The 22312-nt window shown below is 44.4% G+C and overlaps 1 long non-coding RNA gene across 1 annotated transcript; it reads right to left on the reverse strand.

The window, feature by feature from the left end:
* Positions 1 to 12888: 12888 nt before the first annotated feature.
* Positions 12889 to 18555, reverse strand: LOC105739762. The gene is made up of 2 exons (XR_001115719.2): positions 18469 to 18555; positions 12889 to 13376 (listed from the first exon to the last, which is right to left on the reverse strand). It is a non-coding gene; the product is annotated as an uncharacterized LOC105739762 (long non-coding RNA).
* Between the last annotated feature and the right edge of the window lie 3757 nt (positions 18556 to 22312).

The following is a 22312-nucleotide window of genomic DNA, read 5'->3' on the forward strand; positions in this document are numbered from 1 at the left end:
CACCAAGTCCTGCCTGTTCAACCATGTGTAAGTGATGAGGGCTTGTGCAGACACACATCTTGTCCCTGGACTGCCATGAAAGAGGCAGAGGAGCATGTGCATCTGCAGGATCTCTGCCAGTGCTTCCCAGTACCCCTCGAGCTGGCCTGGAAACGGAATGGGGCTCCATGACTGCTCTTCTGGGATGCGGTGGGCAGGCCTTCCGGGATCCCACAAAGAGGTGAGCAGAGAAGCCAGTTCCCCCTGTGCTCTGTCCCTGTGAGGGATGATGGTCATACTGCCTGCAAAACCACCCAAAGTTGCGTCTGGGACTCTTTGGAGCAGGAGTGGTTTGCATGAGAAATTTGAGGATGCAAGCTCAATTCATTATTATTTACAAACCAGCACAGAGGAGTTTATTACTCTCATCACTCACTAATCATGCCTTATAAATGCAGGGACCGACAAAATCTCACAGAATCAATAAAGTGCTAAGTTCCCGGTCTAAATCACGGCACCTAGATTCTTGAGTAAACCTTTTGGTAATTTACAAAGGCTGTTGAATTTTAAAGTAAGTGTTTTTCAAACCAAGCTGGATTCTAAACAATAATGACTTTTTAATGTGGCTCTGCGATTACACTGTTGTCATGAAATATTGGGGTCTTTGACTGCATCTGAAATGAGCCTGGTGTGAATTACTCGCAGGCATAGACCAGCATGGCCCCAGGTAAAGCAATCTTCATAAGTTACCCTCCAATCCAGGTGGCCTGGCAGGCGAGGCCTGATGCCAATGTTTGCAACTCAATTTTCAATGAACAATTTGTAAACAAGCTCTTCCTTTTCTTCGGGGCAGTGGCCACGACCACCGCCTCTGAGGGGAGGGGCTGAGCTCCCCCCAGCCTGCCACACGCCGGCTGAGACTTTGTGTGCGTCCAGGACGGTGGCCGCTCATCCACGGAGGTGCTTAGAGGGAAGTAAATGAAAGGAACTGACACTGGGCGCCAGGCACACGCGCCCATGGCCCATGCGGCACCATATGAGAAGCCAAGAAAGAAGGCGTTTCCTCCTCCTACAAAGTCCTGCTGGCCTGCAGTGGGCCAGGGCCTGTGCTCCACACAGCGAGAGCGGCTTTCCCTCAGAGACCTTCAGCCCACCCCAGGGGACTATGAGACAAGGCTGGGGGGCAGGGGGAGCCATGGACGCCCTTGATCCAAAGCCACTGGGCAGATGAGTGAGCTTGGCTCAAATCCTTGAGCCCGAATGTGGGCAGTGGGGCCTGTAAGGCTGGGTGAAGGCTTGGGGGCTCTGGAGGCTGAGGCGACGGGGCTGGGGCCACAACCATGGGTGCTGGCGCTTGACTGTCCTTGCCTTGCGACTGTCACTCCACAGGCTGGGGAGCCCGGGACCCTGGCCCAGGGACAGAGTGAGGCTCCTCAGCCCCAGGGGCAGCTTCGGGCCAGGGACTGGGGGGCGATTGGGGCGGTTCCCACCTGGACTTTCACACCAGGGCCCCTCGCCCTGGCCCTCCCTGCTGCCCCAGCCTGGGAGCTCCAGGACAGGTCCTGCCTCACCCCATGCCTGGGTCTTGGGGAGAGTTTGCTGAGGGCATCCATGCCCAGGGCCCTTGGGGGCAGGACCAGGATTTGCACCCCCCACCCCAGGTGCCTCAGTCTGAAGGGCCCTCCTGGTAAATGAGCTCAGCCATCCCTGGGGCAGAGGGCCCCACTCCCTGGGGTGCAAAGTCACCTCCTCCTCGTTGCTCTGGATGCTTCCATGGCGACAGATTCTTCTGCAGTACAGTGGTAGGGCACCCGTTCCCTGACCATCTGCCTCCCGGCAGGCTGGTGGAGGGGCTCGCTCCTGTCCACGTGTCTCCCATGGGCTCCCGCCTTCCGCTGGGCACCCTGGGTGCACCAAGATGTTTTAGGAGTTGCACCGGCTTGGAGGCAAGAAGGGCAGGAAGAGGCTGTGCAGGTGCCTGGCAGGAAGGGCTTGTGTCTTAAGGTCTTGGGTATTTAGAAATCTGTTTTACACAGGCTCTCTTTTTGATTTTATGTAAAGGGGGGTTTCACAGCTACACACGTTTATTCCAATGTTCCACCAGGGAGAGCTTTCCCAGAACCCAGGGGCTCCAAGCCCCGTGGCTCTTGAGGTGGCTCCAGTATGCAGTGGATGCTTCCAGGGTGCCCCAGGGTCCCTTGGGGACTCTGTGGAGCTTCTGTTTCTGAGGGTGGAGGACTGTGTTCATCTGAGGGTGGAGACCTGTGTTCGTCTGAGGGTGGAGACCTGTGTTCATTCTCCCTAAAGGCCTACCTTCTGGTGCCGCCCTGCTATCTGTGGCTGTTTCCAGAGGCAAGCTAGAAGTGGGGTGCAGCTGGGGCTGTGGAAAGCACTCCCTGCAGTGCCCTGGGGGGTCTCTTTGGGAACACAGAGACTGGAGCTGGAGGGGCTGGGGGTCCAGGGGAAGCTGAAATAAAGGCTGCCTGCACCAGGGTCTTCCCCAGCACCTGTCAGTGAGGCTGCTGCAGGAACCGGGCAGGGATGGTATGCAGGCCTGTGGTCCTGATGACTTAGCTTTCGCCCTGATCCTGCTTTCTGGGGGCTGAGGTTCTGCCTGGATGGCTGCCCCAGAGGAGACTGGGCAAACCCCTGGCTCCTGGGGTGGTCTCCTGCAGCCTGTCAGCAAGATCCTCTCTGCCCTCAGCAAGGATGCTGGGTGCCCTAGGGAGGCCTCAGCAGCCTGTTTCATAGCTGAGGACGCTGAGACCTGGAGCACAGGGATGCCCACCTGAGGCCCCACAGTTGGGGAGAAGCAGGCATGAGGGTAGGGCCCTGTGGGTCAGATGCTGTCTGCCTCATGGTATGGCTGTTGGAGTGGGGGGAGCTGGTTCGGGGAGGGGTCTGGGAGCCATTCCACTGGGAGTAGTTGCAATGCCCACAGCTAAGCTCTTGGTACTGGCTCTGTTCCGTGCCCTGGGCAGGCATCACATCCTTCCATCCTAAAACCCCCTCCAAGGTACTCAGTATCTTATCCCTGTTCTGTTGATAGGGAAACTGAGTCAGAGTCGCCATCACTGGGCTTGCCAGATGAGCTTGGGTCCAGGCCCAGGCGGCCCTGCTTTGCGGGTGTGAAAGGCCTGGTCCCCACTGCCAGGCCAGCACCCAGCTATGGGTGGTGACCAGGCCCATGGCCTTGATGTGCACACACAGGAGCTGGGTTCCTAGAGGCTGCTTGACTTCATAGGATTGCTGAGAAAATCAAACAGGTTAATGAATGACAGATGGCTGGACCCAAGTAAGGCATTGTTAGTAAGTTCCTTTCTGATATTTAACCAAAGCATTTGTTTGCAGCCCTGGGACTGTTTTCAAGAGGAAAAAGGCCCAGCAAAGAAGCAAGCAGAGTCTCTTTAATGTCCCTTCTTAAATTAAAAAAAAAAAAAGGTAGAAGTCAAGAGTAAAATTGTCTCTCATGAAGACACCACGGAGAACTGATTTAATTTCCATAATGCAGGACAACAATGAGCTCGCAGCCTCATGGGAGAATAAATCCAGCCACTTTAAGAAGAAGGGAGGTGCTAAGCATATCACATCAAAAACTAATTTATGAACCTCAAATCTGTGCACCAATTCAAAGTCTGATTTAACAAACTGCTCTTATTAAAGTCAATTGGCGGCCGGGCGCGGTGGCTCACGCTTGTAATCCCAGCACTTTGGGAGGCCGAGGCGGGCGGATCACGAGGTCAGGAGATCGAGACCATGATGAAACCCCGTCTCTACTAAAAATACAAAAAATCAGCCGGGCGTGGTGGCGGGCGCCTGTAGTCCCAGCTACTCGGAGAGGCTGAGGCAGGAGAATGGCGTGAACCCGGGAGGCGGAGCTTGCAGTGAGCCGAGATTGCACCACTGCACTCCAGCCTGGGCGACAGAGCAAGACTCTGTCTCAAAATAAATAAATAAATAAATAAATAAATAAAATAAATAAATAAAAGCCAATTGGCGAGCATTCCATTACAAAAACAAATGAAATCTTCCCCGTCTACGAGATAAATAATTTTCTCCCCACACCTAAGCGGGAGGCATTAGCTTAACGGGTAACCATCTAAATTATGTATTAAACTCGATTACTTTGTATTACTGCTTTCCAATTAGGGTTCCCTGATTGACTCACATGGCATGGAGACTCCTTCCGGGCAGTCCCCGATCCTTCTGGCTCCTGGATCTGGCTATGCAGATGCCATTCGCCCCCAGCTTGAGTGTGTCTCTCCCTCACTCTAAGGAGAGAGTGAGGTGTGGCTTCTGATGGAGAGTGACCACGGACGGTGGCATGATCAGCTAAATCACCATCTCAATCTGCCAGAGCCGCTCCTGGCGGCCACTTCTGAGGCACCCAGCCACAATGGCATCCAGAGAGCGGCCCCGCAGCAGTGTCATTCGGGTAGTAACGCAAGAAAGCCCCGTCCGGTTCGTGTTCAGGGCCTGGAAGGCCTCCGTGATTTGGCTGCACAAGCCTGGGGCTGTGGCGCTGTCGGAGGACCTGACTGGCCTCTTCATGCGGGCGAGGTTCTCATGTAACCGGCAACATAACCCACAGGGCCAGACTGACGGTCTCACCTAACCGGAGAGGGAGAAGAACCAAGGGGCTCTCAGGAATAAGGCATCCCTCCAGGCAGTCAGGTGTGCAGGGGGCCGAGCTGGGATTCCTGTTCTGCGTCACAGTGGGCTCCAGGTTCCGCAGCAGTTTCAGGGGCGACATTACAGAGATCCTCGTGGGTGGGAGAGGGAAGTGCGATTGGGTACCTCAAGGATGACGAGGTGCTAGCTGGGCATTGAAGGATGGTGGGGCTCCATTCAGCAGAGGTGGGGGCTATGATGGGGGTGGATGGGTGTATGAGGTGATTGGGTTTGTGTGTGTGTGTGTGATGAGTGTGTGGTGCATGGTGTCTGTGTGATGGCTCAGTGTGTGTGGCTGTGTGCGCAGGTGTATGTGTCATGAGTTTGTGTGTGTGGTGTGTGTGTGTGATGGTTAAGTGTATACATGGTGTGGGGTGTGTGGTGTCTGGCGTTTGTGTGTGTGACTGTGTGTGGGATGCACGTGATGAGTGTGCTGACGTGTGTGGTGTCTGGCGTGTGTGTGTGTGACTGCGTGTGGGGTGTGTGTGATGAGTGTGCATGATTGTGGTGTGTGATGTGTGTGATGAGCACATGCGATGAATGTGTGTGTGATGAGTGTGTGTGGTGTGCATGTGATGAGTGTGCATAATGAGCATGTGTGGCATGTGTGTGATGAGCATGTGATGAGCATGTGTGTGGCATGTGTGATGAGTGTGTGATGAACGTGTGTGGTGTGTGTGATGAATGTGTGTGATGAGTGTGTGAACATGTGTGTGGTGTGTGATGAATGTGTGTGATGAGCATGTGTGATGAGCATATGTGTGGTGTGTGTGATGAGTCTGTTTGATGTCTGTGTGGTGTGTGTGATGAGCATGTGTGTGGCATGTGTGATGAATGTGTGTGGTGTGTGATGAATGTGTGTGGTGTGCGTGTGATGAGTGTGTGAACATGTGTGGTGTGTAATGAATGTGTGTGATGAGCATGTGTGATAAGCATATGTGTGGTGTTTGTGGTGAGTGTGTATGATGACTGCGTGTATGGTGTGTGTGATAAGCATGTGTGTGATGAGCATGTGTGATGAGCATATGTGTGGTGTGTGTGGTGAGTGTGTATGACTGTGTGTATGGTGTGTGTGATAAGCATGTGTGTGATGAGCATGTGTGTGATGAGTGTTTGTGATGAGCATGTGTGGTGAGCATATGTGATGTGTGTGTGATGGTGATGAGTGTGTGTGATGAGTGTGTGTGATAGCATGTGTGTAATGAGCATGTGTGACGAGTGTGTGTGGTATGTGTGATGAGCGTGTGTGGTGTGTGTGACGAGTGTGGTGTGTGTGATGAGCATGTCTGTGTGATGAGCATGTGTGTGGTGTGTGTGATGAGTGTGTGATGAGCATGTGTGTGTGATGAGTGTGTGATGAGCATGTGTGTGTGATGAGTGTGTGATGAGCATGTGTGTGATGAGTGTGTGATGAGCATGTGTGTGTGATGAGTGTGTGTGTGATGAGCATGTGTGTGGTGCGTGTGATGAATGTGTGTGATGAGTGTGTTATGAGCGTGTGTGGTGTGTGTGTGGAGTGTGATGAGCATGTATGTGATGAATGTGTGTGTGGTGTGTGTAATGAGCATATGTGTGATGAGCATGTGTGTTTGTGATGAGCATGTGTGTGATGAGTGCATGTGTGATGAGTGCATACGGTGTGTGTGATGTGTGTGTGTGTGAGCATGTGTGTGGTGCTTGTGTGTGATGAGTGTGTTATGAGCGTGTGTGGTGTGTGTGTGTGATGAGTGTGTGTGGTGTGTGTGTGATAAGTGTATGTGGTGTGTGTGTGATGAGTGTGTGTGGTGCGTGTGATGAGCATGTGTGTGATGAGTGTGTGTGTGGTGTATGTGGGGAGCGGGGATGGGTGCAGGTGGAAGTGGGTGTGCTCACCAGCCAGGTTCTGAGGCTCGTCCTGGTCCCAGGCCCCAGTGCTGTACCTGGCACAAGAGGTGGGAAGGACCATTGCTCCCCTCCACTGGCCAGAGCGGTGTCCGGCTTTGTCCCTCCCTTCACCACTGAGTAGCCCCAGCCATGTGATGTCATCTCCCCAGGGCTCACCCACTTTTCTGCTCCTCCCTGTGGACTGTGGGGTGGGCACAGGGACTCCATCTGGAGACCCGGCGGCCCCTCTGACCATGCCTGCCTGCTGGAGAATCCTCCTCCCATCCTCCAAGCCAGGCCAGGCATAGCCTCGCTGTGCAGCCCTCCTCTTCCTGCATCCACCCACCGAGTTTCAGTGGCTCCATCCTTTGTGCCACTGCCAACCCCTGGACATTCCTCAGTCCCTCCAGGGACAGCGTGGCTCACAGGGCTGGTGTGCTGAACAAAGGCTGAGCTTGGCCAAGCACTGCAGGGGCTAGGACGGGGGTAGTGGTCCTTGAGCCCTCTAGATTGCCTGGCCCTGTGCTGGACTCCGACGGGCCACAGGCAGAGAGAGAACCTGGCCTCAGCCTCTGAGACTGAGGAGCCCTAGTTCAAGTGTGTGGGCCAGGCAGGAGAGAGCCCTGAAGTTGGAGCAGTCAAGGAAAGCTGCCTGGAGGAGGAGGCCTTACAGTCACAACTCAATGGCATCTGAGAAGGACGGCCAGGGCCTCCACCCGGGGCCTGCATTTCTCTCCATCAGCACACCTCAGGGGAATGGCCTGGAGCTTCCATGCCAATGACAGACGGCGGGAAAGCACTGTCCCCACAGTGGGCACGGAAAACCACCGACCCTCACCCTGTCTCGCATAATCCCTGAAGTTTGCTTTTTGTTTGTTTGATGAATTCCTTCGATGTTCAAGAAAGAAATTAATTTTTCTTATTCCTCAAGCGGTCATTAGAAAAACTTTTAATGAATACAGTAAAAACCAACTAATTATAGCAATGGCATTTTACTCTAAATAAAATTGACAGGAACCAAGAAGATGGTGCCTGTAATTCTCCTCAGTTTGTTAAAACCCATTTATCACATTTTATCCTAGAGGAAACTGATCATACTAGTCTGTGATAATTTAACTAATATTTTCTCACTGCATCTAATATGTAAGAAGAGTTTACTGATATTAAAGTCATAATGCATTATATGGAGATGAACTTGCATCTAATTACTGTTCTTGGTAAGGAATGGGGAAGAGAATGATTCTGTTCTGCACACTCCAGATGAAGTCAATGCATGCTTAACGTGAGGCCTCTAATTAGAAAAAATTCCCTTCTCAGTTACAGCAGAGTTGATCACCTACCAACACAGGAACGACACGGTCATTTTTCCTTGTGAAATGTGTGCTGGGGGCCTTGGTGTTGGAGCCCTCCCCCTACCCCAAGGGTGGTGCCCGTGCTTCAGAAACTCACCATGTCCATCCATGCCCTGAATGACCACTGTGATCCCACACAGCCCAGGTGCCTCCAGAAGCCTGGCAGACAATTCCTAAGTATGAAAGAAAGTGCTTGTTTCTGCTTTTTGTTAAAAGTCAGAAGTTACATTCTTCCAAACACCATTGGAAAATTTAGCTTTTTATTATACAACCTGCTCTGAGAGTCTTTTATTGTTCCAGATCATGAAATATCACAGGCTCAGAGGATGGGACATCTGATTCACTTCCTAAATATGAATTGCTTCTGTTGAGTTTTGCCACCAACAGCTCCCACATGCTTGCACCCGTACCTACATGTTCATGCAGAGACCCACCCAGCTTCTGCTCACAGACACACATCTCACCTCCCACTCCATCTTCCCTGCTTGTGATGGTTAATTTTAGGTGTCAACTTGACTGCACTAAGGGTTGCCTAGATAGCTGATAAAACACCATTTCTGCATGTGTCTGCGAGGGTGTCTCTGGAAGAGATTAACATTTGAGTCAGTGGACTGAGTACAGACCTGCCCTCCTCAAAGTGAGCAAGCATCACTTAATCAATGGAGGGCCTGAATAGAATAAAAAGGCTGAGGAAGGTGAATTCACTTTCTTTGTTAGCTGGGACATCCATCCCCTCCTGCCCTCGAACATCGGTGCTTCTGGTTCTCTAGTCTTTGGACTCAGATCGAATGACACCATTGACTTTCCTGGGTCTCCAGCTGGCAGATGGCAGACTGTGGGACTTCTTGTCCTCCATAACTACCTAGTTCCTATAATAAATCTATCTATCTATCATCTATCTATCTATCTATCTATCATCTATCTTTCTATTGATATATATATATTTTATATATATATATATTTTTTCTATTGATTCTGTTTCTTTGTAGAACTCTGACTAATACAGATTTTGGTACCAGGAGTGGAACTAGAAGACCAGAATTTTGAGGATGAGTTTTCTGAATTCTTTCTGGAGTTTCTGGAATTGGATCTTTAATCTGACTATATGAAAAGACAGTGACGATTTTATTTCCAGTAGTAAAGAGAGCACTGATCATCTATGGCATAAACTGTAGAGATATGCAAACTGTCTGCATTGGATCCTCCTAATAAACCACTTATAAGAAGCAAGGAGCTACATGACTCTGTATATGATCCTTTTGAACATTTTAGGAAAACTGAGAAATATAATGACATTGGTTGCTTCTAATGTCATTGGACAAAGTGGTAAAAGAAAAAGATGAGCTCAGGGATTGAAATTCCCAACTCAAGAGCCACAAAAATGACCTAAGAGCTTCTGTGTGTTCCCAGAGAGCCTTATTTCATACAAGCACAGGGCTGAAGGTTCTGAAAATCAAACTCAGGACCTCATCCTGCGATTGGCCAAATTGTTAATTCAATGCAAGTTGAGCTCCCAGTCTCCTAGGGTGTCTACTCTTAAGTGGGGAAATTGGGAAAAAATGAGATACTGTAAGTTGGAATGGGGACATGTGGGAAGACCCTGATGAAGCCGGGGGTATCAAGCCCCTAAATTCGTTGTGTATTATTTGCCAGTGGAAGAGGTCCCCCCACACTCAACCAAAGGGGCCTTCACATCCCCAGTGGCAGCAGCATCCCTGCCAACACTGGTATAGCCTTTCCACCTGATTTGAGGGAGTTCCCCGCATCCTGAGTCATATCTTCCTCTGAGGTGGTGGCAAAGTAGGACAATGCTGATTCTTTTCAGGACCCAGCTTCACCACCCCTCTTTGCCTCTAGACCTATAACTAGACCCAAACCCCAGCAGGCCCCTGAAGGTGAGGGGCACATTGTGACCCACGAGAAGGTATGCTGCACTCCAAAGGAATGTGGGTTTTCTAACTTATACAAGTGGAAATCCAGGGGACACAGGTGGGAATGAATATTAAGGATGTGAGATGGTAGTGGAAGGAACATAGAGTTGGATCAGGCTGAATTTATTGATATGGGCTCAGTAAGCAGAGATTCTGGATTTAATGTTGCAGCTCAGTGAGTTAGAACGGGCTAAGTTTGCTTGGATGGCTGAACAGGGGTCAAAAGATAGTCTGCCCTGCCGTGAGCAAACTGGAAAGATCCAATCTCCCCTGGTTTAATGTAGAGGGAGCTTAAAGGGCTTAGGGAGACTGGTGTGTTAGAGTCTGTTTGTCATTTCAGACCTACTCACCCACCCTGGGGGGTCTGGAAGACAGCCTTTCACCACACCTTGAGAAAGAACTGCGTGAGGGGGCCCCAGCTTCCTTGAAGAGCTCTGCCGTAACTCTTCTCTGTAGGTCAGACCTTATGGTGGGAACCACAGCCATTCAGCTGGAAACCTAAGTGCAAGGGAAGCAACTGGATCCTGCTGTCAGGGAGGCCACAGCGAGGGGGGTGCGGGTATAGCAATGGGCAGGAGTGGCACAGCAGCAATCAGAACAGCCTGGCTCATGAGACTCATGGCTCTGGCCCATTATCATGGGGCTCCTGGAAGGGAATTTGATCAGAAGCCGTGATCTGTATAAGCAGGAAAGTTTTAGGTCAAGTGAATAAAAGTCTAAGTCGAATCTGGGCATAGCAGCACATGCCTGTGCTCCCAGCGACTCAGGAGGTTGAGGCAGGGGGAGCTGTTGAGCCTGGGAGTTTGAGGCTGCAGTGAGCTATGATCACATCACTGCACTCTAGCCTGGGTGACATAATGAGACCCAGTCTCTAAAAATAAAAGTCAAATTCAAATCATAAAATCATTACTCTCAAAGCAGAGAGTTATGGCCCCTCAATCAATTCTCAGACCTGAGCCAATTTACAGACTTGGAACTTGTGAATGAAGGGACAACAATGTCCCCTTGGAAAACAACCCTGGTACACTACGCGAAATGTATACTCTTAATCTTTCCCCAGCCTTCTCCAAAGGGACCCACCTTACCTTTTACTAGGGTAATTGTGCACTGGGGAAAAGGGAATACTCAGACCTTTCAGGGACTACTGGACACTGGATCTGCACTGACATTGATTCCAGAAGATTGAAAAGGTCACTGTGGCCATCCAGACACAGTAGGGGCTTATGGAGCTCAATGATCAATGGAGTTTTAGCTCAGGTTCATTTTACAGTGGGTCAAGTGGGTCCCCAAACCCATCCTGTAGTTATTTCCCCATTCCAGAATACATAATTGGAAGAGGCATACTGAAGAGCTGATAGCATCTACACACTGGGTCCCTGACCTGTGAAGTAAGGACTATTACAGTGAAGAAGACCAAGCAGAAGCCACTAGAACTGCTTTAACCTGGGAAAATAATGCAGTAGCCCCCCTTTATCTGCAGGGTATATGTTGTCACCTCTCACTAAGACATCACCTGGTCTAGCGCGGTCTCCCTTCTCACCGCACCGCACCTTCCTCTTGCGCTCCAGACCACGTCCAGCTGCCTATTCTAATTTCATTTTGCTGTTCAGGCATTTGTTTAAATTATGGCAGGAGCACATGACCTCGGGCATGGGGGCGCCAAGCATGCCAGAGTATCTAAACACAAAGCAGGGCTGGCTGCATCTCCAACCCCGCCCCACCGTCTGGACTGCTTTCTTCACATGGATCTACACACTGTGTGTACATACGAAATAAAATATACAGTTCTTTCTAGCGATGCTGCTTTTTCACAAACAGAATAATACATATTTCATGCGTTGTCTGCAACTTGCTTTTTACATTTAACACCATGTCCCGGGAGCTTTCCACGTTGGCCCACTTAGCTCGACCTCATTTTCCTTGATGGCAGCAGAGGCTTCTGTCCTGTGGGGCGAGGCTGCTGTGTAACAAGATCTCCTCTGCCGGCGAAGAATTAAGGTGCTTCTCTTTTCTTCCCCTTCTAATTCTTTTTTTCTATTACCAAAATGACTGCAACTAGCATGGATGCACATGATTCTCCTGTGTTCAGGCAGGCGTCCCTATCCACAGCACAGGCCTTTTCAAAAAGGCTTTCTCTGCTGGCTCATGCTGGACGTTTCCATATTGTTTTCTGAGAAGGTTGTAAAAAGTATTCACCACCAGCTGCGCAGCCAAATACTTTTTACACCTTTATCATTGCTAGAAATGTTAATCCTTGTCTTTCACCCCTAGTTTTATGAGTGAAAAACAATAGCTCATGATTACCTTCATCAACATCTTTGATTTCCAGTGAAAGCAAGGATTCTTTATATTTGTGTTTGTAGATCTCTAGATATCTTTCTTTAATCCCAGAATTTACCTGTGTTTGTGACTTGGAAATCTGTGTTGATTTTGTCCCCTGGCAGCCTGTTTTCCAGACAGTCCATCTGCTCTTTCCGTGGGACATGCCCTTCCCAGTGTACCTCACTGCCCGGAGATACATCTGTTTCTTTTCTGGGATCTCTAATTTGAACCTTGTCTGCAAGACCAATTTTCGTTTTTTTTTTTTGGGTTCCCCCCACCCCACAGGAAACGATGTTTAACTAAGCATGTTTTTTTCCAGGTGAATTTCAGTCAGTGCTTAAAATTCCGTAAAAGATGCAATTGCAGTTTGACTGGGATTCCACAGTGCATCTCTATCACTTTGGGAGACCGTTGACATCTTTACAATGTTAATTTTCTCATTCAAGAAGATGTTTCTCCATTTACTCAGAAAGTTTCTTTTGTGTCTGCCAATAAAGTTTCAGTTTTCCTCTCACAGGTTTTGTGTGCATTTTTGTTACTTCCAACCTCTGCCCCCTGGTATTTTACAGTTTTTCTAGCTATTGTAAATGGGACAGCTTCCTTCAAATGGTTATTTCTTGTGTATAAAGAAAGATATGGATTTTTATATGTTGGTCTCATCTCTGACTATATTACTGAATTCCCTTATTAGTAATGTTTTACTGTTTTTTTTTTTCTTGGATTTGCTAGATATGATCATATTGTCAGTAAACCACAGCAGTTTTTGCCTCTTTGCAGTATTTATACTTTTTATTTTATTTTATTTTTTGGAGACAGGCTCCTGCTCTGTCGCCCAGGCTGTAGTGTGGTGGTGCTAATGTGGCTCACTGCAGCCTCAAACTCGGGGCTCAAGTGAACCTCCCCCTTCAGCTTCTAGTGTAGCTGGAACCACAGGTGTGCACCGCCACGCCAGGCTAATTTTCTTATTTTTTTTGTAGAGAAGGGGTCTTGGTCTTGCTTTGTTGGTTAGGCTGGTCTTGATCTCCTGGGCTCAAGTGAGCCTCCTACCTCAGCCTCACAAAGTGCTGGGATTACAGGTGTCAGCTACCATGCCTGGCTCTTATATCTCTTAAAAATCATCTTGCGTCGACTTGGCCTCCCATGTGGGATACAGCGTGAGTATTGATGTTCTCATTTCATCCCAGATTGTAATGGGTGCCTCAGGTGCTTTACCAAGCATGAAGTTTTCTCTGTTCCCACCTCCGGAGGAATTCTCATGCTGCATGGAGGTAGGATTTTAACAAGTGTTGTCTTGGCTGCATGTTAAGTTGAGCCTGTGGTTTCTTTTTAATAAAAAAAAATTTTATTACACTTTAAGTTCTGGGATACATGTGCAAAATATGCAGGTTTGTTACATAGGTATACATGTACCATGGTGGTTTGCTGCACCCATCAACCCATCATCTACATTAGGTATTTCTCCTAATGCTATCCCTCCCCTAGGCCCCCACCCACCAACAGGCCCCCGTATGTAATGTTCCCCTCCCAGTGTCCATGTGTTCTCATTGTTCAACTCCCACTTATGAGTGAGAACATGTGGTGTTTGGTTTTCTTTTCTTGTGTTAGTTTGCTCACAATGATGGTTTCCAGCTTCATCCATGTCCCTCCAAAGGACATGAACTCATCCTTTTTTATGGCTGCATAGTATTCCATGGTATATATGTGCCACATTTTCTTTATCCAGTCTATCATTAATGGGCATTTGGGTTGGTTCCAAGGCTTTGCTATTGTGAACAGTGCCGTGATAAACATACGTGTGCATGTGTCTTTATAGTAGAATGATTTAGAGTCCTTTGGATATGCGGTAATGGGAGTGCTGGGTCAAATGGTATTTCTGGTTCTAGATTCTTGGGGAATCGCCACACTGTCTTCCATAATGGTTGAATTAATTTAGACTCCCACCAACAATGTAAAAGCATTCCTATTTCTCCACATCATTCCAGCATCTGCTGGTTCCTGACTTTTTAATGTATAATGAATCATAACAAATGACATTAATAGATTTCAAATGTCATAAGTCCTTGAATTCCTTGAATAATCTTCCTCCAGGTTCCAGCTCCTCAAGGCTGGCTCTTGCTTCCCTTAGCCGGTGTTCCCTCCTTGGAGATGGCCTGGCTCCTGTGGATGGATGGACAGATGGACGGATGGAGGGCCCCAGCAGCTCCCCAGCCAGCTGTCGGCTCGCTATGGAGGAGGGCTGGTGTCCGTATTTCCCACCTACAAGTTCGTACTTTTCTATCACATGCTTGCATCCACCAACAATATTTTATGTGCCTTAAAGATGGCATAAATGGCAAAATGTTGTAAAGATTCTTGAAACTTGCTTTTTTTCACTCAGCATCAAGTTTTTGAAATTTATCCACATTGATGGACATCAACTCAGTGTGGTTCTGTTAACTAGAGTAGAATATTCTGTCATGCCAATGAGGCACAGATTAGTGATCCTTCCCCATTCAGGAACTTGCAAACGAGTTCTGCTTTCCCACCATACCACGAGCACCCTTGCTTGTGTCTGTTGGTGCCATGTGCAGGGGTCCTTGGGCCAGGCCACTGCAGAAAGAGCCCCTGGCTTCTGGGAATGTGTGTCATCAGCTTTCCATGCCAGCTTTTAACAATGCCTGGCACTTTATAAATGTTCAATAAGTATTAACCATTAGCACTATCATTACCATTATTATTAAGTATTGCTGCTTTGCTGCCCAAAGGGGTTATACCAATTTACACGCCTTCCAGCAACAGAGTTTCCATTTCCACGGATTCATGGCAACACTCAGTAGTATCAAGCTTCTTAATTTTTTACACTCTAATGGGTGAAAAATGGCATGTAGTTGTTTTAATTTGTTTCTCAGTGTTAGCAGTGAAGTTCAGCCTCTTTTCATGTATTTATTGCCCATTGTTTTCTCCTGATATTTATTGTTTCTTATCATTTGCCCATTTTTCCATTGGGTCGCTTGCCTTTTTCTTACTGATTTTCAGAACTATTTATGTATCTGGATAGTGATGCTTTATTGGTTACGTGGATTGCAAATATATCCTCTCAGACTGAGGCTTGTAAATTTTTTTGCTTTATCGATGGTGCCTTTTTCTGAACAGAATTTTAAATTTTAATGTGTCTGATACTTCAAACTGTTCCTCCTGTTTTGTGATATTGGTATAAACTCATGTTATCTTTTACAGCTTTGCATTCTCACATGTAGGTGTTGACCTATCTGTGATTTATTTTTTCTTGATGAATTTGTTTTCTGTTGCTCCAGCACCACGTGCCAAGTAATGCACACCTTCCCCATTGAGGGGTAATGGCCCCATCATATACCAAGTTCACATGTATTCATGGTTCTTTTTCTAGCTGTAGCCTCAGTTTCATTATTTTATTTACCCATCCCTGAACCATATCACACTCTCTTAAGACTTGTAGCTCTATAAAATAAGTTGTGATATCCGTTCTCTCTCTCATCTTTATATTTAGGTATGTCTTGGCTATTTTTGGCTCATTGCTCTTCTATGTTAATTTTGTAAATCAGCATGAAAAACACATTTTGGGAAAAGATTTTGGAAATACATTTTATCTTTAGATCAATGTAATGATAGTTTTCATCATTATTGAGTCTCTCCATTCATGAATATGGCATATTTCTCCATTCACTTAGGTCTTCTTTCATGCCTTCCAACAAAGTTTACCCACTTCCTCCTATTAGAAATGTCTTGCACATTATTATTACATGTATCTCTAGGAACCTTGTGGGATTTTTCACTGTTAATGGAATCTTATATACTTATCTAATTTTTGCTAGTAATTTTTTTGCTGAATTTATATCCTGCAATTCATTGAACTACCTAGTTAATTCTAATAGCTGTCTCTAGATTATCTTGAATTTCCTCTTCAAAAATATTCTGCACATAATAGCTTAGTTTTTTTTTACTTCTTAGACACTATAACGGATTTCTTTTTTTCCCACAATGTGCTTCTAGGGTCTCTAGCACAATGAGGCATAAAAATGGAGCTGATTTTAGGGCAGCACTGAATTTTACAAGGAAAGATAATACTTTCTATATGATTTAATCCTCTTTATCAGGATAAGGAACTTCTCTTGTATTCTTAGGTTAAGAGGTTGTTGTTCTCCTTAAATTGTAAGTTAGTGTTTATCTTCTATAAGGTTTTAGTTCAGTAGTATTTTTTTACCTGCATTATTAGTTATCATTATTATTATTATTTTACACACTCAGTGCTCCTTTAGATTTACCTGTATTATCTTGCATTTTCTTTGCTCACCCAAGCTTCATGTATCTTGTTCAATCTTCCCAGTTTCAATTAACTTTTGGTCAAAGTGTACCTCTTAGTGGGGTGTTGTGTGTAGGTCTTCAGTGGGACACTCTCTCAGGATGCTTTGGTTCTGAATGTCTTCATTTCATCCATTCTGTCAGTTCTCTTTTCACTATATTGATTGTTTCCTTTGGTATGCTGAAGCTTTTTAGTTTTATGTAATCCCATTTGTTTATTTTTGCTTTTGTTGCCTGTGCTTTAAGGTCTTATTCATAAAATCTTTTCCAAGACCAATGTCGTAAAGCATTTTCCCTGTGTTTCCTTCTAGTAGTTCTTATAGTTTCGGGTTTTATATTTAAGTCTTTGATCCATTTTGAGTTGACTTTTGCACAGAGTGAGAGATACTTGCAAACTATTCATCCAACAAGGGATTCATGTCTAGAATATACAAGGAATTCAAACATCTCAACAGCAAAAAAAAAAAAAAAATTTAAAATGGGCAAATGATTCAAACAGATAGTTCTCTGAAGGATGTGCAAATGACTAACAAATATATGGAAAAAGTTCAATATCACTAATCATCAGATAAATGCAAAGCAAAACCACAGTGAGGTATCATCTCACATCAGTTAGAATGGCTATTGTCAAAAATACAAAAAAATAACAAATGCTGGTGAGGAGGTGGAGAAAAGGGAATTCTTATACACTATTGGTGGGAATGTAATCTAGTGCAGCCACTACAGAAAACAGTATAGAGTTTCCTCAAAAAAACAAAAATAGAACTAGCATATGATCTAGCAGTCCCACTACTGGGTAAAGAACTAAAGCAAAGAAAATCAGTACACCCAAGAGTTGTCCACACTCCCTGTCCATTGCAGCACTATTCACAATAGCCAAGCTATGGAGTCAACTCAAGTCTCCATCAACAGATGAATGGCTAAAGAAAATATGATTTTACACACACACACACACACACACACACACACAGACACAGTGGAATACTATTCAGCAGTAAAAAAGAATGAAGTCTTATCCTCCACGGAAACATGGATGAGCCTGGAGGACATGGTGTTAAGTGAAATGAGCCAGGGACAGGAAGTTAAACATGTTCTCACTCATATGTAGAAGCTAAAGTAGGTGATCTCATAGAAGTAAAGAGTAGAACCCAGGTTATTAGAGGGTGGAAAGGGAAGGGGGATATAGGGAGAGATTTGTTAAAGGACACAAAATTACAGTTAGGCGGAATAAGTTCTAATGTTTTATAGCACTGTAGGATGACTATAGTCAAGAATATATATTTTCAAATAGCTAAAAGAGGATATTGAATTCTCCCAACACAAAAAATGATCAATATTTCAGATTACAGATATGCTAATATCCTTGATCTGATGACTATACATTGTATGTATAGAAACATCACTATGTATCCCATAAATACGTACGGTATTATGTGTGAATTTTTAAAAATAAATGTCTTTTTATAGTCAATGAAAAGAGTATATTCTTTTATTGTTTTTTGTTCATACATGTTAAGTTTCAACTTTCAATAATAAAATTCAATAAATTTGATTCCTTAATCATAAAAACTTGCTTTACACATTATTTACATGTTGTCAAAGTTCATACAAAATATCACAAGGATTTGATTGACTCTATGCATGGTACCATCACACAGAAGAGGAGGGAGCTAATCCAGTAACATACATTCAAAGATTAAACTGTAGATATGCACAATGTATTTGGCACTGTTCATTAATATTATAACACCTTCCTCTCAAAGACAGGCATTCTTAAGTGTTAGTCACAATATACCAGAATTTGCTATTCACATTAAAACCACCTTTTAAACTTTATAACAGTAATTAATTATTATGGTTTTAAGAAACAAAACACAATGAGAACTGGGAATGGAATTAAAATCCTCCAACTTCTTGCTATGCTCCAAGCTGCCATCCATAAAACAGGTTTAATTTGGTAACTTTTCCATTGTGGGGAGTGTCAACAAGAAACAACTTAAAGACAATATTTTCCAATACAAATAAAGACATACACTTTTATTTAAAATTACCAGTTCTTCTTGGGAGTGCAAAGGGAGCCTTGATGATGCACAACTTGTGATGATTTTGGCAGGAATTATAGAACAACCAATGCCATTCAAGTTGTGGAGATTGTACTAGCAGGTGAACTCATAAACAGAAGGTTCTGGAATGCCTATATCTGAAATCAGAATCCTAGTAGTTTGTAGTTTGCCTCTTCCTAGAACTTCAAGAGACTCAAGTCATAGGCTACAGATGTACTTTCAAGTATATAATTATGAATGGAAGGAGAAAATAAAAGCACAAAAATGCAAATATTAAACCTTTAGTGTCTTGGGCTATATTCCACTAGGTAATTTATTTGACTAACTTCACTTTAACAAAGATTAAATCCCTTCATTTTAATCAGGTCCATTAAATTTCATTCATTAAAGCTATACATACTCCAGAATGTTTATAAGACATTTACACCTATCATGTTTACAAAAAGCATAAATTCAGTCTTAAGCTGCACTACAAATGCCTTAATATAACATAATCACAGCATAAGGAAACAAATCAGAAATTCTCTGATTAGATATGCTGTAGCTTCACAGAAAACTCTCAGTAATAAATTAAAACAAAAAGTATTAGAATGTGTAATGGACTATGCAGTGCAAAGTAATGTCACTGGACCAAAATTTAGTTTAATCATTTTTATTTCAAGTATATTTAAAAAATCACAAATGGGGTTTCATAATTCAAAGTTGAAACATTTATTCTTTATAGCTTCAGAATTTGACAAGCAATTGTAGACCATGCTTTCTAAATCCAGTCTTCTTTGCTATTTTTCAAACTTCTGAGATCTAGTATTAAACTGCTCCATTCTAAATGTACAGTTTTAGATAACTATTGTACACTTGTTGACAAGAGTTTTCTGAAAACAGTCTATCAAATATAAAGAATGGTTTCTATCTAAGAATCAGCAGTGAGGGAAGAAATATTAAACACCTGTCAAGAAATCAATTATTCATTTTAAAAATAACAGAACCAGTGCTGCTCTCTGTCATAAAAGAGAACATGTAAAATGTATTTTTATAGACTTTGGCAATATTTTATTCCCCACAGAGGCCTTCAATCCTACTTAAAGATATTTTACACACGGTAACCGTCAGGATTTACTGAGTAAAAATCTCAGGTATTAACCATGCCCCTAAAATGTGCTATTCCAAAGAGGAACAGGTTGCTTTTGAGGAAAAAAAGCTGCCTTGGTAACTTCCCTCAAATGTTTATTTTAAATAAAAACAGTTGATGGGAATATTTTTTAAACCAAGTTTGGGTATAATATGGCATACTGCCCATCAAACAAAAAAGGAAATTAAAACTTTTTTTTCCATTTATAATGAGTTTTTGACCTTTACTTTTAAGATTACAACTTATTGACCTTTTATGCTTGTTTGGTTTGCTCTTTGACTTCCTAATCCAATATTTAATTTTTTTTTTTTGAGAAGGAGTCTCACTCTGTCGCCCAGGCTGGAGTGCAGTGGCACCATCTCGGCTCACTGCAAGCTCTGCCTCCCAGGTTCACGCCATTCTCCTGCCTCAGCCTCCCAAGCAGCTGGGACTACAGGCGCCCGCCACCACGCCAGGCTAATTTTTTGAATTTTTAGTAGAGACGGGGTTTCACCGTGTTAGCCAGGATGGTCTCGATCTCCTGACCTCGTGATCCGCCTGCCTCGGCCTCCCAAGTGCTGGGATTACCGGCGTGAGCCATGGCGCTACGGCTTTTTATCCGCCCCTACGGCCCGCGCGGGCATCGCTCCGTGTCCCCCCGCCCCCTGAGCCCGAACCCCTTTCCATTGCCAACACCTCACCTCGCCCCCGCCGCCATCTTCCTCCTCCCTTGGCAGCTCCGCCCTAAAAATAAATAATTTTTAAAAGCATTCATTTTATACTATCTCTTGAACACTGTTCAGCAGGGTAGATTCCATGTTGATGATTATTTTCATCAGCACTTGGAATATACTGTTCCACTGTGTGTGGTCGTGATTGCTGCAGTTGTGAAGTTTGCTCTTAATCTAATCAGAGTCCCTTTATAGTTATGCCTTTTTAAAAGTGCTTTTAGTGTTTATCTTTTACTTTGATAATTTACAATTTAATTTTAATATTTCTTTTTTAAACAGTGTTATTGAAGGATGATTGACATACAATAAACCGCACATATTGAAAGTACAAAATTTGATGCATTTGATGTGTTTATGCTTGTGAAACCATCACTACAGTTATGATAATAAACATATCAGCCAGGCACGGTGGCTCACGCCTGTAATCCCAGCACTTTGGGAGGTGAAGGCGGGTGGATCACTAGGTCAGGAGTTGGAGACCAGCCTGGCCAACATGGTGAAACCCCGTCTCTACCAAAAATACAAAAATTAGCCAGGCGTGGTGGCACACTCCTGTAATCCCAGCCACTCAGGAGGCTGAGGCAGGAGAATCGCTTGAACCCGGGAGGTGGGGGTTGCAGTGAGCCGAGATTGTGCCACTGCACTCTAGCCTGGGTGACAGAGGGAAACTCCGTCTCAAAAAAAAAAAAAAAAAAAAAAAAAAAAAAAAGACAATAAACGTGTCCATCACCCTAGTCTTTCCTTGTGCCCTTTGTAATCCTTCCCTCCTCTTCTCCACCCTCAGCCTGTCCCCAGGCAACCACTGACATACTTTCAGTTATCATAGGTTACTTTGCATTTTCTATAATTTTATATACCTGGAAGCATAGTGTATGTCCTCATACTTTTGTGAGCTCTGGCTTCTTTCCTTCAGCAAAAGTAGTTTAAGATTCATCCATATTTTTGGCAGTATCAACAACCCCATTTCTTTCTATGGCTGAAGAGTCTTCAATTTTATGAGTAAAGGCAATTTGTTAATGCATTCAGGAGTTGATGAACACTTGGATTGGTTCCAGCTTTTGGTTATTACAAATGAAACTGTTATAAACATTTGTATACAAACCTTTATATAGACATACGCTTTTATTTCTCTAGGAGTGGAATGGCTGGATCATATGGTAGGTGTATTTAGCTATTTAATAAACTGCCAAACTATTTTCCAAAGTGGTTGTGCCATTTTTGCCTTCCCACCAGCAGCGTAGGAGGTTTCTAATTTCTCTACATCCTTGCCATCACTTGGTATATCAGTCTGTTTAATTTTACACCTTCTAGCAGGTGTGTAGTGGTATCAGCTTGTGGTTTCAATTTGCATCTCTTTATTGAATAATGATATTAAACATCTTTTCCTGATCTTGTTTGCCATCAATATTTATGTTGGTGAAGTGTCTGTTCAAATCTTTTGTTCCTCTTTTTATTGGATGTTTGCATTTTATTATTGAGGTTCGAGGGTTTTTTATGTTCTGCATAGAAGTCCTTTACAGATATGTGATTTTAAAATACATCTTGATCTATGTCTTTTCATTCTCTTAACAGCGTATTTTGAAGAGTGGAAGTTTTTAATTTTGATGAAATGCATACTATCAATTTGTTCTCTTGTGAATTATGCTTTTGATCTTGTATCCAAGGTCACAAAGATTTCTGCTCTATTTTCTTTTAAAAATTTTATAGTTTAAGGTCTATGATTCCTTTGAATTAAAGTTTGTATATGCTGTGAGGTATGAATCAAAGTTCACTTTTTTGGGGATTCAGCATCATTTGTTGAAAAGACTATACTTTCTCCATTGAATTGTCTTTGTACTTCGTCAGAAATCCATTGGCCATATATATGTGAGTCTATTTCTGGAATCTCTATTGTGTTTCATTGATCTATTTGTCTATATGTATGCCGATACCATACTGTTTTAATATAGCTTTATAGTTAGCCTTGAAATCAGAT

Source organism: Nomascus leucogenys, chromosome 5, assembly GCF_006542625.1.
Source record: "Nomascus leucogenys isolate Asia chromosome 5, Asia_NLE_v1, whole genome shotgun sequence".
NCBI lineage: Eukaryota > Metazoa > Chordata > Mammalia > Primates > Hylobatidae > Nomascus > Nomascus leucogenys.